The sequence below is a fragment of the Cricetulus griseus genome, chromosome 4 (assembly GCF_003668045.3).
Source record: "Cricetulus griseus strain 17A/GY chromosome 4, alternate assembly CriGri-PICRH-1.0, whole genome shotgun sequence".
NCBI lineage: Eukaryota > Metazoa > Chordata > Mammalia > Rodentia > Cricetidae > Cricetulus > Cricetulus griseus.
The window spans coordinates 167,908,531-167,926,055 of record NC_048597.1 but is presented as its reverse complement, the minus strand read 5'-3'; the positions used below and the strand labels follow the sequence as shown (position 1 = coordinate 167,926,055).

At 39.7% G+C, this 17,525-nt stretch overlaps 1 protein-coding gene across 9 annotated transcripts in view; it reads left to right on the top strand.

Annotated features, from left to right (window-relative positions):
• Positions 1–17,525, top strand: part of Peak1 (pseudopodium enriched atypical kinase 1) — a 210,278-nt gene that overhangs the window by 397 nt on the left and 192,356 nt on the right. For 6 of the 9 annotated variants that reach the window (XM_027415021.2, XM_027415016.2, XM_027415022.2 and 3 more), the window contains exon 1: positions 190–384. The exons of 1 other annotated variant lie outside the window; for it this stretch is intronic. The gene's annotated coding sequence lies outside the window, so the exon portion shown is untranslated. Of the gene's footprint in view, positions 1–189; positions 385–447; positions 894–17,525 lie in introns of those variants that run through there. 2 more of the 9 variants (XM_027415019.2, XM_035443719.1) reach the window with 1 other exon arrangement.

Below are 17,525 nucleotides of genomic sequence, written 5' to 3'. Positions count from 1 at the left end.
GGCCCCGCCCCTTAGCCAATCAGACCTTCTCTAGGTCTTGTTCTCCGGATATTGGCACGCCGGGAGGCGTGGCCTCTTGGCAGCTCCTCCCATGGGGCGGAGTGGAGAGCTCCGAGACGCCGAGCTTTGGTGCGCGCGCGCGCGCTATCTCAAGAACCGAAGCGGTCGAGGGTGCGCGCGGCAGGGCGGCGTGCGGGGTTGGGAGGAGCGAGCAGACTGGTAGGCTGGGTGGACGGCGAGCGGCCGGGAGCGCGCTGTGGACTCCGCGGCCGCGAGTAGTTAGTTAGTTGTGTCAGTTGCTCGGTGGCGGCGGCCGCGATCACCAGAAAGGGGACGGGACGGGCGGCAATGGTGATCATTGCAACGGCGTGTGCTTCCCCTCAGGTAACGGGGGCAGGGTTGCCCACGTACCCTCCGGTCCCTTTCCCACGCGCGCTGGCTTGTGGGGCCAGGGTCGCCGCGAGGTGAGGACGCGGACCTAGGGGAATCTGGACTGGGCGGCGCCGCAGGGGCTCGGCAGCCGGTGCGTCCAGCAGGGCGCAGGCTGCAGCGTCCCGGCCACCCACGCGCCCCGCGGGGGCCGCGAGCCCTCTCGTGCCCCCCGTCGGCCCAGGCCTCGCTACCCTGGCTGAGAAGGTCCCGGTAGCGCGGCGCCCCCCAGAGGAGGGAAAGTTGGAACCTGGCGGCTAGGGACTTCCCGGGGCTGGGCTGCTAGGTTCCAGGGGAAAGTGAAGCCTTAGAGGAGCTGGACGCGGGAGGCTGGGGCAGGAAGGGCTTCTGCCAAGTATGTACGGTCATCCCACTCCCAGACCTGGGAGGATAGGGTTCAGCCTTGCAGCATCAGTCAGGACGGAACCGGTGGCTCTGTGCCTGCTCTCTTCACGCTCTGGCTGGTGAGCCCCTAACGCGCGGACTTAATGGGTTGCTTAGGGGTTTGGGATTTTGAAAGGTTGGATTAGACAGTTTTTTTTTTTTTTTTTCCCTTCTTTGCCCTTTGACTTAGGCATTCTTGAGACTTTCCTTTCCTCCTTCGAAGAGAACTGACCATCTGAACTGGGTCCCCTTCTCGTTTTTTCCCATCTTACGCACCATCCGTGAGAGAGCTCGATTTCGTTCTTGGACTACACTAATGACTGCTGAGAGCAATAGAAAAGAGGAGTTCCCCTCACCCCCCTTCCCCCAAGTCTCATTTCTGCAGTCCTCTTTTTAAAGATCCGTGGAATGGAGTTATTGGAAGGCTGGCGTTGAAGGGTAGAGATGAGTTAGAGGAAAACTATGATTTCATCTTTATTGGCCTTACTATAGAAAATCTAGTACATTTTTCTTTCCCTCTGTTGAATGTGGTAAGATTACACTTTCAATTAAATACTTGGCGACTTACATAAAAGACTATTTTTAGGTCACTGGATGATGTACATGAACAGCCTTTTCACCTGAATTGGAATTGCTTTGAGTAGTCTGTTTGGCGGCCTGGTGTTTTTTTTTGTTATTGTTGTTTGTTATTGTTTGTTTTTTTTTTGTTCCGCCACAGTGTCTCTTCTTTACCTCCCCTGCTAAATGAAGTGTGTAGTCAAGAGAACACATACTGCTCTCTGCAAAGTGGAAAAAAAAATAAAAATAAAAACCCGAAAGCCCAAACTTGAATTATCCACAAGGGTAAAACTTTCCATGAGCAATCTTGGATACCCACTTCATGATGGCTTCTTTTGTAATCTCAAGAGAAGTTTAGATCTTTCAATTCACTGGCTACCCTAATTACTTTTCAAAGTGCTTGGCACGTCTTTGGTGGCTTTTTCAGTAAACTATAATTGCAGGTGAGGTACATTTCCTTGGCTTCCAAGATAGGAGTTAGTAGCCTTATCAGAGAGATTAACAGTTAACAGTGAAAGCAGAATTCATACCATTGCCAGTGATTTCTGGCAATGACCAGCTCACAAACTATGTGAAAAAACAAACATCCCCTCCATAGATGTCAGAGGGGAAGAAGAGAAAATACTTTATCATGTCTATTTTGGAGAGAGTAACATGACTATGTTATGTGGGAGAAATTTCTGTAAAGCTTTTTGATTTGCAGCCCTCCTTTCTTCCACCTTTTGTGTAGGGACGGACATTTATGATTGGCTGGTTTCCAGTGTTGTGAGAAGTGTTTTGGTGAGAGGAAAAGATAAGCTTATTCTGAGTTGTTAGGGTACTGACTATTCATTTTGTCTAGTAGCAGTGCAGAGAAACTTCTGCAGTAGTATTTGTACCCCATTAACATTCTGTCAGAATTCATTTTTAAGAGTCTGTCCTGAGGCCCATAAAGAAATAATGCCACTTTGTAACTGTTTCTGACAGTCACATTAAAAGGTTCGTTCCTGAAATGCATTATATGTGTATGCATATAAACATTTATCTTTGTACATTTATGGTAATGAAAATATTTAAGTCTGAGAGCTTAAAAACTTTTATTTGCTTATTTGCATACATGCCTTTTAACAGCTAACAGTGCCAACCATATTTGCCAAATAAGCATCAACCATAAATTCAGGCTTTGGCACATTTCATATAATAACTCTTCTAAATTGCTCCATGGTGAAGCATCATGAGATTAGCATTTGGTTCATGAGAGAGATTTGTTGTTGTTTTTAACTGTAATGATGTGCTGTTTAAGGGGAACAGGTGCTGGGCTCTAGCTGTTTGTGTTGTAACCTGCCAAGTCATACTCTTTTGTTGGATGGGTTGTTAAAGCAATTTAGGAATCAAACTGTGGCCCCTGGCACGCCAAGTGTGAGTTTGAGGCTCCATATCACTTTTGCAAATCCCCATTTTCACCGTAAGAACTTTATTTTCTTCTTTGTCTTTTACTGTGATTCCTATTCCCCATTCTTTCCATTATTAGAGCTTCTTCCCAGCTAGCTAGTTTTCCTTGGAGAGTTGTAATGTTCTAGTAACTTTCAGGCCAAATTCATATTTGGACAAAACACAAGTATTTGAGTGTCTTTTAAAGTGTTAGGCATGGTGGTAGGACCTGAATATATGTAGAATGATCTTTTTTTTTTTTTTTGCCAGGAGCTTGTACTTTCTGAAGAGAGCTATCTGGTACCTGGTAATTACCATATGGTGTGTTATATGACAGGTGTGTGCACAGGTGCCTGTGAGGGAAGAAAGTACAGTGGAAGGCTTGTTGATTCAAGACTTGGATTCTTGGCTATGGGGGATGTTCTGGAATCTTAGTGAGTTACTCAAGCTAACCTTGAATAATATATGAATCAACTAAGTTCAAAAAGAAGAAACATTTTTTTATCCTAGTGCTGTTGTATTGAAAAATAAACCACAAACATGAGTCATGTATATAATTTGAAATTTCTAGTAGCTGTGTTTAAAAAAAAATAAAAATTGAGATTCGGGCTGGAGAGATGGCTCAGAGATTAAAAGCACTGACTGCTCTTCTAGAGGTCCTGAGTTCAATTCCCAGCCACATGGTAACTCACAGCTATCCATTATGAGATCTGGTGTCCTCTTCTGGTGTGCAGATATACATGGAAGCAGAATGTTGTATACATAATAAATAAATAAAATCTTAAAAAAATTGAGATTCATAATATAAATTAATCCAGCATTTAAAAATAATGTAATTTCAACATATAATCCATATAAAGCAGTAATACTAAGACATTTAACATTCTCCTTTTCATACAAAGTCTTCAGAATGTGGTGGTATTTTTACACTTCAGCACATTTCAATTAAGACTAGCTCTGTTTCTATACATCAACAACACAGCTTTAGAACAGAGTCAAATGAAGTAAAATTACTGATTGCAAACCAAGCTTAGGAATTTTAACCTCTCTTTGAAGGCTGTGAAATTTTAGTTGAAAAAAACGAAAGGAGGGCTGGAGAGATGGTGCTTCTAAAGGACCTGGGTTCAATTCTGGGCACTTATTCAGTGGCTCACAAACATCTGTGGCTCTAGTTCCAGGCGATCTGACGCTCCCTTCTGGTGTCAGAGGACACCAGAAGTAAAACACCTACATACATAAACAAGAAACGAAAACAAAATACCTTCCCACCACCTCCAGTAAACCATCCTGCAATACAACCAGAGCTAGCTTAGACCTATCATTTTGACAGAGAAATGAAGCTGGATTAGGAAGGGGCACAGCTAGAAGCAAGACCAGTTAAGAAGCTATTCCTGGTGAGGAATGGCATAGAGAGTAGCGGAGGTGTGGGTGTAGGAGAGATTTGTTAAGTGTTATCAGTAGAACAGGACAAATAGATTATAGAATAGAAAAAGATTGAATCCCTTGAGATGGTTTAGTGGGTAAAGGTACTTGCTGCCAACTTTCTTTCATCCCTGGGATGCACATGGTAGTAGAGAATCCACTGCTACAAATTAAATTATCCTCTATTGTCTAAATAAGTGCAGTGATAATGACTCTCATAAACAAACAAATGAATAAATAGACTGAAGATTAAGGATGATTCCTGTGTTTGTGTTAGGAGCTGCTAGGTAGATAGGACCAGTAGCTAAGTGGGAAAGTCCATCTTCTATTCGAGATAGACCAAGGATGAAAAAACACATACACACACACACACACACACACACACACACACACACACACAAAAAAAAAAAAAAAAAAAAAAAAAAAAAACAGAAAAACTGAAAGGGCTTGTCAGAAAGCTAAGAAAGGAGAATATTTCAAGGACTAAGAATTGTCAACCTGTGTTCTACCATGAAAATGGCAAGTAAGATAAGGTTTGATGTCTCTGAGACTAGGAGGTTAAGTTGTTTGAAAGTAATTTAGAGCAGTTAGCTACATTGTGATTCACTGAGGAGGTTGACACAGGATAGCTAATAGTTTAGCTAATTGAGGTTACAGTGTTTTTCCTTGACAGGGAACTCACTCTGGAGACCAGGCTGGCCTAGAACTCACAGAGATCCGCCTGCCTCTGCCTCCCAAGTGCTGGGATTAAAAGCATGCGCCACCAACGCCCGGCTTCAAGCTTGCTTTTTACTAGCTGTGTTGCCAGAGTTGACCTTGAACTCCTGATCGTCTTGCCTCTACCTCCCCAGGACTTGGATTACCACCAGTGTTTGTCACCAAGCCCAAGCAAGTACAGTGTTTGCAAATAAGGACTCTGAAAGAAAGTGTAAGGAAGCCAGATGCTGAGGCTTTAAAGAAGTTTGCCTTAAAATGTTTTTATAAATTAAGTGTCTTGGGCATGCTTATGTGGAACTGGGAAGAATCACTGGAGAAAGAAAAAAGTGGGGGAGGGAGGAGAGGCCAGCATAGAGGAGAAATTGGAAGAAAGGGATGAAGGAGAGAGGAAGGAAGGAAATGAGCACTAGTATGAACATCCTGGGTAGAGAATTTGGTCTTGGGTGTCTTAGTTAGGCTTTCTATTGCTGTGATAAACACCATGACCAAAAGCAACTTGGGGAGCAAAGGTTTTATTTAGTTTACTCTTCCACATCACTATTCATTATTGAAGGAAGTCAGGACAGGAACTCAAAGAGGGCAGAACGTGGAGTGGGAAGCTGGGGCAGAGGCCACGGAAGAGTGCTGCTTATTGGCTTGCTCTCCATGGCTTGTTCAGCCTGTTTGGGTTTTAGTTCATTTCAGATGTACTCAAGTTGACAACCAAGAATAGCCATCACAAATGGAAAGAATTAGTTTTCATCGAGCAAAAGAGGAGGTAAAGATTGATGGATGGCAGGGTAAGTAAGTTTGAAACTGATAGAAGGGAAAGAATTGACAGCATGTCTTATGTGATTTTGATTAGCCATTAAGAATGAAAGGGAGTTGTTAGAACAGAGCTTGAAGAGAGTATGTTAGTTTAAAACAACTCACAGGAGAGACTGGAGAGCAGAGAGGCAGATAGGCACATGGCCAGGGAACTGAAGAATGCTGAGGAACTGTTTGAGGTTGTAGACCTTGGATTTATTGACATGGCTGTTGGATTTCTGATTATATCTGGAGAATCTATTCAATATTCATGAGACCCTTATCTTATCATTGTACTCCGTGTTCATAAGATGCACAGTGAGAATTCAAGCCTTACTGGTAAGTTTCAGAGCCCAGGTTAATACCAGCTGCTTTATAGGTAACAGTTTGGTAGAGATACTTAAAGATAGTTAGGACAGATAGGATACTCAAAACTGTGAGATGTATGAAGAATTATGAAGTCCATAATAGATCATGAGCAGATAACCTGGAGGGGTTACCTGATTGGAGAAAAATGAAGGGCATGAAAGGATATCGATACCACTATAAATCCAATCTCTGAAAGCATAGAATGAGCATAAAGCTGAAGAGTTAGTAATGAGTTAGTAAGAGTACCTGCTATCTGCTGTATACTTTAGTACTATGTTCTAATCACACAGTGTATTATAATCCTTATATGCTTGCCTTTGTCATTCCCTTAAATCAGTGGTTCTCGGGCTTCCTAATGCTTCGACCCTTTAATACAGTTCCCCATGTTATGGTGACCCTCCCAACCATAAGATTATTTTCATTGCTACTTCATAACTGAAATTTCCTAATGTTATGAATCATAATGTAAATATCTGAAATGCAGGATATCTGATAAGTGACTTCCTATGAAAGGGTCATTTGACCCCCAATGGGGTTAAGACCCACAGGTTGAGAACCCCTGCCTTAGATGAAGAAATTGAGGATTAGCGAGGTTAAATGACTAGTCCCAAACTGTCAAGTAATGGGACGAGTATTCAGATACTGCCTCATTATTCTCCAAACCATGTTCTTCTGGAGTAAAGGGATGAGATGGAAAACATAACAGTACATAGAAAGTAGAGGAAAAGCATTGAACTACTTAATTTGGAACTTTTGAGGTATATCTTTATGAAATGTTTGTGGAGCATCAAGTATGTGCTGGGTACTGTTCTAGATAAAAAGATTATAACAGTGAACTAGACAGAAATTGTTATATTAGAAGGTGGTCATGCTTGAGAGAAATAACAAGAAAGGGATGGAGGGATGCCAAAGAGAGCAAGCAGGCTTTTACTTTTTTCTTTGAGGAAATGTATTGATAGGTAGCTTTGGCTGTTACTGAGCTCATAGGGATTCTCCTGCTTCAACCTCCTGACTGCTAGGACTAAAGGCATGTACCACCATGCCTAGCCTGAAAGTACATTATAAATATTTTTAAACTTGTAGTTAATTAGCTAATTAAAATTAATTAATGTGGGCCTGGCCTTAGGGACTGAACTTGGGTTGTCAGGCTTGGTGACAAGCACCTTTACCCACTAAGCCATCTCACTCGCCTGAGAGTACATTTTTAGAAACGATGTCTGAGAAAGTGAGTGAATGGTGATAGTGAATGGATATTTAAAAGAGTAAAAGAAACTTGCATGTTTCCTGAGGGAGAAGTATGCTGGCTGGATCCTAGGATCCTAGGAGATCGTGTGAATCAAAGAGTATAGCTAGGGACAGTCAGAGAAACTAGATCCTAAGCACATAGAGCCTGCAAGACATTGCAAAGACTTTGGGGTTTTTTGTTTTGTTTTGTTTTGTTTTGTTTTTGGGAGGGGGGAGAGGAAGAGTTTAGGATTCTTAACAGTTCTGAGCAGAGGATTGATGTACTAGACTTACTGTTTTTTGACTACTGTGGTGATAGTCATCTAAACAAGACAGAATAGAAGCAAGACCAGCTAGGAGGCTTTCTTTAAAAAGTGTAGTTAATGAGCTGGGTTTGGTGGCACACCTTTAATCCCAGCATACTAGTAAGACAGAGGCAGGAGGATCTCTTGTGAGTTTCAGGCCAGCCTGGCAAGTTTCAGACTACATAATGAGACCTGTTTCAAAAACAAGCATAATTTTTAATTAAACTGGGGCTTAGGGTATAGCTCAGTAGTAGTGTGCTTACCTATCATATGGAAGGCCCTGGGTTTGTTCTCCAGCACTGCTAAAAAGGGAATACTTAAGCGATGGTGGTGCCTTACACCAACCAGAGAATTAATGAAAGGTGATTAGAAATGAACTTGTTCTTTTCTATTAGTATTTGCCAACTTTAGCACTACTGATGTTTTCGACTGAATAATTCTTTAAGGGTTTTGGGTGTTGACCTGTGTATTCTAGGAGTTAAGCAGCTTCCCAGATTTCTTCCCGTAAATGTTAGTATCATCTCTCCAACTTATGACAATCAGAAATATCTCCAGACAGTGGGTAAAATTGTTCCCATTATGAACCATTAACAAATTAGGTTATCACCTAGTTTCCTATAAAGTTAACATCTTAAACACTCAGAATAGCTTATCAAGCCAAGAAATTAACATTGCTATGATGCCTCAACTGTCTCGTGTAGTTATTAGTTCTTTATCCCTTTTATTGTGTGGTGGTTTCTTGGTCTTTTATGACCTTGATACTTACAAAAATACTGGTCAGGGCTAGGAGGATAGCACAGTTGGTAAAATGCTTGTTGTACAAGTGTGAAGGCCTGCATGTGGATCTCCAGAACCCACATAAAATAAAAGACAGGCACATCTAGTCTGCATGTGGCTCTGTGATCCTGGCAAAGAGGGTAGGGGGCAGAGACAGACAGACTCCTGGAGCTCATTGGTGACCCAGCCTGCTTCAGTCGATGTGTGGAGATTATTTTACCCATTTTCAATTGGATTACTCCTTTTCTAGTTGACTTTTAATTTTTTGTTGTCTACTTTGGATAAAAGTTCTTTATCAGAAGATATATCTAATATTTTTCTCAGATTATTGCTTGTCTTATTATCTTGATAGTGGATTTTACATAATAGTAGATTTAATTTCAGTGATGTTTAACTCCTCAGTTATTCCTTTTATTGACTGCTTTTGCTACCTTTGGTATAACATCATACATTTTTTATAAAAAAAAAAAAAAGCAGGGAAGCAATGGAGTAAGACAACCTGATATTGAATTCTGGGTTCTACACACATGTGTACCCATCCCCCCCACATACACAGAGAATATTTTAAAAGATTTTAGATGTATTTGGCTACATACATGTGTGGGTACCATGTACATGTCTGGTGCCTACAGAGTCCAGAATAAGTCACTAGGAACTGGAGTTGTAGATGGTTGTGAGCCATGTGGGTACTGGGGATTGAACCTGGGTGCTCTACTAGAGCAACAAGTGCTCTAAACCACTGAGCCATCCATCTCTTCAGGCCCAGAGGACAACTTTTGAGAGTTAGTTCTTTCTACCATGTGGGATCCTGGTATTGAACTGAGGTTATAAGACTTGGCCCTAAGTGCCTCTACCTGATGAGGCAGCTGTCCCTGAATTCTGATACTCCCTACCATACTTAGACTGGTAATTAATTAACTAAGGACAGGGACTCACTGTGGCTCCCCAGGTGGCCTGAAACTCACTATGTAGACCACATTGGCCTCAAACTCATAGAGATCTGCTTCTGCCTCCCAAGTACTGGAATTAAAGATATGTGCCACCGTTCTCAGGCTTCATGATTAGGCTGGAAAGTTTGCCACTATCTTATTTCTGCCCACTGATTCTAACATTCTTCAGTAGATATTGCTTATTATTGCTGTATTGTTTTAAAGATACTTTTGATTTTTTTCCCTATATGTATTTGTTACTTTTAAATACTTTTATTTATTTATTTATTATGTGTATGGGTGTTTTTCTTACATGTATGTCTCTGCATCATGAGTGTGCCTGGTGCCTGAAGAGGCCAGAATTGGGGTTTGAGCCCTGGAACTGGAGTTACAGACAGTTATGTACTGCCATGTGGGTGCTGGGAATTAAATCCCAGGTCCTCTGGAAGATCAGCCGGTGCTTTTAACTGCTGAGCCATCTCTCCAGCCTGTTATTTTCCTACATTTATTAACTTGGATTCTGTACGGAAGGTTTGTCCATTTGTCCTTTATCATGTATATCAGTTTAAATTCATGAGTATTTTATACTTACAGTTATAATTTAATACTATCATTGTGAGCTCTTTTAGGTTGACCTCTGTGTCCTTTGGTGCTCCTATCCTTTATGAATGTATGTGCCCATCTGTGTGATACGGCACTACTTGCTGGTTCAGACTCATCTTGTTTTTTTCTTCCATAGCCTTAGAATCAGTCATTTGTTCAGTGAGCCCTGGTTCTTTTTATTAGAGAATGGTATTTTGAAGTCAAGATGAGTAGGTATGCTTATTGCTACTGTTCTGTCACTGCTTCTAGGCTTTCTCAGTTTTCCTAACTCTAGGCATAAAATCTCACATGTCTCTTTTTATTTCTGCCTAATAGAGATGGCAATTCAGCAGTTGAATTCACAGTAGAATATTCCAAGCCGGGTATACTTGGCGGTTCTCAGTATAGATTAGATCACCCAAGAGATGTGTATACACACTAAAGAAGGGAAGAGGTTCAAAGACTTACCTATGAATTGTTTCAGAGAGATGAGGAGGAGCCATTTGACTGTATGTAGTCATAATAGGATGAATGTCATATCCATCATTAATAAATACTTATCCAGTACTCAGTATCTTCAAGATACAGAGATGTATTTGGGGTAAACTGTGGAAGTTTCTGCCTCTGTCTCAGGAAGGAAGGGAGGGAGGGAGGGAGGAAGGGAGGAAGGAAGGAAGGAAGGAAGGAAGGAAGGAAGGAAGGAAGGAAGGAAGGACAAATGGATGAACCCAAACTCCATTTGAACATTGGTGTAAACATATGTCAGTTTAGAAATATATCAAGGTTTCATGTACATACTAGCAATTATCAGCCAGCAAAAAGTTCATAGCATTTTGCCTTTGGCTTCTGAGACCCTTGTCTCATTTTTCCATTTCTGTTATAAGGTCTTTGGCTTGATAACTGTACCTATAATCAGAGGCTTTCAATTAAGACTCATTGCACTATGTTGGTTAGGAGTGTTTCTGTTGCATTTGGCTTTTATTTTTAATTTTATGTGTATTGAGTATCTTGCTTGTGTTTATCTTTGTGCAGCTCTTGTGTGCCTGGTGTTGGAGGAAGCTAGAAGAGGGTGTTGAATTCTCTGGAACAGGAGTTACAGACTGTTGTGAGCTGCCACATGGGCTCTGGGAATTGAACCTGAGTCCTCTAGAGGAGCAGCAGGTGCTCTTGACTTTTGAGCTCTCTCTCCAGTCCTGCACTTGACTTTAACTTCTGGATCACTGCTACCTTTTTACAATCAATAGGTTTTGGCTTAAGACAGGATACAACCAAATATTTCTACATAAAAATCAACATATTTTGTGGAGAAGCTTATTTATTGAAAAACTTTCAGAGTCTTTTAAAGATCTTCATAGATATTCATTGTTATCATTGGATTATTAGAGTCAAATGTGTAAAATACAAATTTATAAATGTAAAAGTAATTTAAGCCTGCAGTCTAGTAAACTGAAGTTATAATAAAACATCTCAATTTCAGTTCCTTTCTAGTAAAAATGGGTAGGCTTCATTGACAGCTGTTAAAAGGTGGCATCACCTGAAGCAAGGTACCTACCCAGTAATTATTTAGGTGTGTCACTCTTGAGGAACTATAAGAAAAATGGAAGATGTAAGTACTTTGTAGGTTAAGGCAATCACAGGACTGCATTCTTAGTTCTACCACTGGATGGTTGGCAAAGCTGTTGCTTGTTTTTATATCCCACTTTGTTGGATTTATTAGTTGTGAGAAACCTAAGCATACTTCCACGATGACTGCAATGAACCTCTCTGTGTGGAGTGCAAACTGTTAGCTCAGTTCCTAGCACTTGGTAGATAATCACTTGTTGAATGAAGGGATCTCATAAGATACTTGACCCTTATGGGCTCAGACATGAAGATTTAATTACCTTGTTCAAGAAAATATAAGATACTAAAAACTCTAGTCGCAAGTCAGACTTAGGTCAAAATAAAATAAATCTGCATTAACTCTCCCATTTTAGGCTTTGTAAACATGCAATTACTGTCTTTCAAGTAACTCATAAACCTACCCTCCAGGAGTAGTAAAGGATTCTAATTTTAGTGGTCAAACCTGCCTGGATTTAGTTAGCTATTTGCTACCTATATTACTTTAACTTAGTTTTCTAACAATGCTTCAGTGTCTGCATTTGAAAGATGGCAGCAATGTTCATATCTATGTTAATGGGTTATGAATGACATTAACATGTATGTCATGCACAGAAACAAATACTTGAAATATAAGTAAAACTGTAACTCTAAAATACTGAGACTAGGATTTTTGAAGTTTTTAGTTTTCTAGAAAATCATGTGCTGAGTGTTAGTTAAAGGAAAAGAAACCCTATTTGTGTACCACAAGAAAACACTGATAGGAACTATCCCAGTTCAGTTACAGTGATGTGCTGGATTCATGGGTGCTGACTTTGTTACTTCTTTTTGTTCTTGCCATTTTCCTTCTCTCATTTGCTTAGCAGATTGTTACTAAATGCTTACCTGGGCTTTGTTAAAGGTCTGCTTTCTGAGTCCTTAGCTGGATGAATTCTGGGCCTGGCTTGCCAGGAGTTGATTCTCATGTCTGCCATTTGGGAAAATGGTTTTCTCAGTTTTCTTCTGTGTCCTGATCATTTTTCTGCAGCCACTCAAGGTCCAAGAGGGGTTTTAATGAGCTGCCATTGGAAGTATAGTTAGTATCATGTATTTGTTAAATAATATATAACATGGTATAAGTATTATATTTAGAAATAAATGGTACTTTGTAGTCCTCCAGTGTATTTCCATTTTTCATCCACATGTGGTTGGCTGTAGCACCTTTCATTGTTTAAAGTTAGTGCTTCTACTTTAATTTTCAAAGTAGATTTGGTTACCTTATAACAAGAGAAGAACATGATACAACTCTTAAATGGTAGAATAATGGACATCTGAAAGGAGGAAAACCTGCCTTTCTTACAGGTGTGGGGCAGTACATGGGGTTTTATTTGAGTGGGGAGAAGGTGGAATTATGGGAGTTTGTGTGAAGGAAGACTTAAGTAAGGTATTGGTGAGATGGTAGAAAGCATTTGCTAATGCCACCCATTTCTTATCTCTACCTTTTGGGGACCGTGGTAACCATGGTGGTAAACATTAAAACCAAATATTAAAAAAAAAAAAAATCCTGGATCATAATGGAACTGTTCATTTCAAAGTTAAAATAGCTGTGGGTTTCCAGACTGCACAAGGAAGTTAGCATGGTAAGCGATGAGAGGGAGAACCTGCCCTTTGATAACCTTTTCTGATCTATGCTGCTAAGAACATATTTAAATCACTTTTTGTGCATCTTTCCTTACAAATGAAGCTTGTAGAATGGTAGTGTCTTCGAGTCTGTAAACCACACCAGCAGTAGCACAGAAATAGTCAATAAATATAGTAATTTCTAATTTAGGGATTTGAACTTTTCAGTTCTTTAATTTTATTTCATGTATTTTTTTAAATGAAACGTGTAAGCAGAATTTGACTCCTACTATAAATGCAAGTTGTAGTTCTTTCCCTAGTTCTGCATTGCAAATGTCTAGCAAAAGAATCTTGTCATCAGAAACACTATGTTTTATATTTTTTTGCAAACGGCAACTACAGAGCTTTACAAAGGACTGAATGCTAATCTTCTCTTATCTTCTTTGGGTCTGCGTGGCCTGTATTTTTATGGATTTGCTATCTGACCAGGCCAGACTGAGTCTTGCTGTACACAAAGGCCTCCCTCTGATTCTTCCATTCTTTTATCTGAAGATCTGAAGTGTAGTTTGACATTATATATTATACCACATATTTAAAAAATAATAGCCTTTTAAAATTATTGTTATTATTTATTGTTTTTTCAAGACATGGTTTCTCTGTGTAGCCCTGGCTGTCTTGGAACTTGCTCTGTATACCAGGCTGGCCTTGAACTCAGAGATCCACCTGTCTTTGGAGTGCTAGGATTAAAGGCATTCAACACCACTATTGCCCAGCCTATCAATAGCTTTTTAAAAAGCTGAGTGAGATGTCTCAGCACTGAAGGCAGAGCAGGTGGATCTCTTAAGAGTTCGAAGCCAGCCTAGTATACATAGTGAATGAGCTTTTTCAAAAATTTGTTTCTATTTTTAATTAATGAACTTGTGTGGCAGGGGAGGGGATGATATGTACACATGAATGCATTTGCCCAGGGAGGTCAGAAGAGGGTATGGGGTCCTCTATAGCTGGAGTTACAAGGGGTTGTAAACTTCATAGTGTTGTTGTTGGGAATTGAATTAATAACTTTTAAGATAAAAAGAGTTATTGCTGCAGAAAAAGATACAGACTAAAATGGAACATTGAGAAAAAAGGGGAGGGTCTGCCTTCCATCTAGAGATAACTAGTACTAATAATTTGACTCTTTCATCCCAAAATATCTAATTGATATTATACTAAATAAAGTAGGAATATGGTTTATGTGTCTGTTATAATCAGTAGGATGAACTAGCCACCCAGTGACAGGCATGTTGTAGCTGGCGTGCTTTAGGAGATACAAATTCATGCTTAGTGTAGGGGATTCTTTTCGTTTAGAAAAATAGTATTTCTCTTTCTTTTATTTTTTTAACACTGCTAAATTGTACTTTATAAGTTAAATGAATGTTTGAAGTAGTTCCTTAAATAATCTGATAAACCTTTTTTCCCCTGATGGTTTATCAATTAAAAAAAAAAATCCCACCTCTCTGATGCTAAGAACTGACAATTATAAGAACTGACAAGGATATATTAGTAGTGTAGAAACTATCCTTGATAGTTTCAAAATATATGTCTTAAATCTCTTGCCAGTGCTGTCTAGTAGAACTGAACTGATATCGGCCACATGGGTAATTTCTAGTTTCTATGGCTCACATTTTAAATAGTACAAATAGATGAAGCAAAGCTTTATGTCTCTTTTTGTTTGTTTGTTTCTTGGTTTTTCGAGACAGGGTTTCTCTGTGTAGCTTTGGACACTGTCGTGGCACTTGCTCTGTAAACCAGGCTGGCCTTGAACTCCCATAGATCTGCCTGCCTATGCTTCCCGTGTGCTGGGGTGAAAGGAGCACTGCCAGCCACCCTCCCTCTCCTCCCCACAGGGGTTTTTCTGTGTAGCCCTGGCTATCGTGGAACTTCTAGAGACCCAGCAACCTGTACCTCCCAAGTGCTGGGATTAAAAGGCATGCACGACCACTGACTGACTTATGATACATCTTAATAAAAATTTTTTCCACATTTTGATTTTAATTTCTGTTGTATATTTTTCAAATATAGCCCATCTTAGTTCAGGCTAACTGCATTTTAAGTACCAAGTGGCTACATTTGGGTACTGTTAGCCCAGTTCTAGAACATATAATTTTCCCTATAATATGCAATAAACCGTCACTTCACAGGTACTCTGGAGGATTATATGAGAGTAAAACAGTAAAGCCAAGTTGCCCTATGGATGCTGAATGCTCATTTTTGTGCCTCAGGAGAGTTTTTTTTAAAGCTTTGCCTCAATAAAATTTTATATTTGCATATTTGTAGAACTTCATGTCACACATCTGTGTTAAAGTTGCAGTTGTCTAAAAGCCAAATGGAAATTCTACTTATAATTTTCAGAATATTCTCTAAGAAGAATTCCATCTTCAAGGAATTCACATAACTAAGTTTGGAAGTACACCTGTAGCTTGAGACCTTAGAAAAATAAGTTCTGTGGCTCCTTCCTTGGAGGGGATACCTTCATGGAGTAAGTAGTAAATGAACACATACACATTCTGTGTGCACATGCATCATAGTCTTATTAATTACAAGAATAACAACTAGGGCTAGAGATGTAGGTTGGATGGTAGAGTTCTGTGTGAACTCCTGCATTGCACATGCCTGTGATCTCAGCACTTACAAGGTGGAGGTCAGACCAGATACTCAGGATCATGCCCTGCTATATTGAAACCATGTCTCAAAAAGCAAAAATTAATTCTCTTTTCAAAACTGAATTGAGTGGGGCTGGAGACATGGCCCAGCAGTTAAGAGCAGTGTCTGCTCTTCCAGAGGATCCAGGTTCAATTCCCAGCACCCACATGGTGATTCATAACCATCTATAACTATAGTATCAGGGGATTTCACTCTGTCTTCTGGCCTCTGAAGGTGCCAGGCATGGACATGATGCCCAGACATACATGTAGGCAAAATACCCATAAACATAAATAAATAAATCTAAAAAATTTAAAAAATGAATTGGGCATTATAAGAAATTTTTGTCTATTGCATTTCATAATGGAAAAGTAAAGTTTTTTTGTTTATTTATTTTAATCTTTTTTTTTTTTTTACTTAGATACAGTCTTGTGTAGCTCAAACTGCATTTGAAATTTTGCAAACTACCCTCAGTTTTGCAAGTACTGGGATCACAGGAATGCATTATCATTTCTGGCAAGAGAGGGATATTAAACAATCTTTGCTTTTAATTCAATTTTTAATTTGTTGCATAAACAATCCTTTAACATTGATAAACTGTAGTTTGTTCTATTATAGGGAACATACAAACTCATTGGAGGCCAAAATGGTGGCATTGGAGTAGCAGTATTTTAGGTACTCAGAATATAATTCTAGTCTTCAGAAAGGCCACAAATAGGAATTGGCTTTCTTCTATAATAAAGAGAGAAGCATGGTCGTCTTCCTCTGTGAGGTATGCAGCACTTCAGAAATACTTTAAACAACAGCCTAATGCAGAGCCAATAATAATATCCACTCAGAGCAGCATTTGAAAGTGTTCATGAAAACATTAGCTTTTTCTAGCATCAGCTAGAAGGGTTTATAACTGCCTACTCACTGAGTCATCTGCAGCAATTGAAAATTCGGATCTGTCTCATTTGTAAGTGATTTTAAAAAAATATTTTAATAAAGTGGCTTGCTTTTACCTGTCTTGAATGAAGTAAGCCTTACAAAATAGTGTTATTGTGCCCAATTCAGAGAGGTGAATGCTGGTGCTCAGCTTGGTTTTTTTTTTTTTTTTTTAATTCAGTCTAGCCCCCCTCCTCCCACATTTAGAATGAATCTTCCCACCCCAATTAATCCAATCTAGAAAGAGGCATGACCAGAGGTTTGTTTCCATGATGTATTAATCAGGATTCTCTAGAGAAACAGAACTGCTAGGATGAACATCCATCCATCCATCCATCCATCCATCCATCTATCTATCTATCTATCTATCTATCTATCTAAATGGTACTTATCAGAGTGTTTTACAGGCTGTAGCCTGACTATTCCAACAATGGCTATTTCTCAAATCCAATAATCCATAGTTGTTCAGGCCACAAGGCTAGCTGCAGCTGGTCATCAGTTTCCCTCAGAATCCTGAATAAGTTCTAATTTGAACTAATAAAAAAAATAATCTCTTGGGGAAAAAAAAAAGAATCCTGAGTAAGTATGCTCTAATGCTGGTGAGGGAATGAACTTGCCAGTGAGAGTGAGGGCAAGCAGGCAAAGAGCAAGAATTTCCCTGGTATAGGCTACCAAAAGTTGTGGCCCAGACTTATGGTGGGTCTTTCCAATTCAAATGATCCAATCCCTCACAGGTGTATGTAACAGCTTGGGTTTTAGTTAATTCCAGATGCAATCAAGTTGATAACTAAGACTAGCCATTACACAAGATGATTCTAAGTTCCAT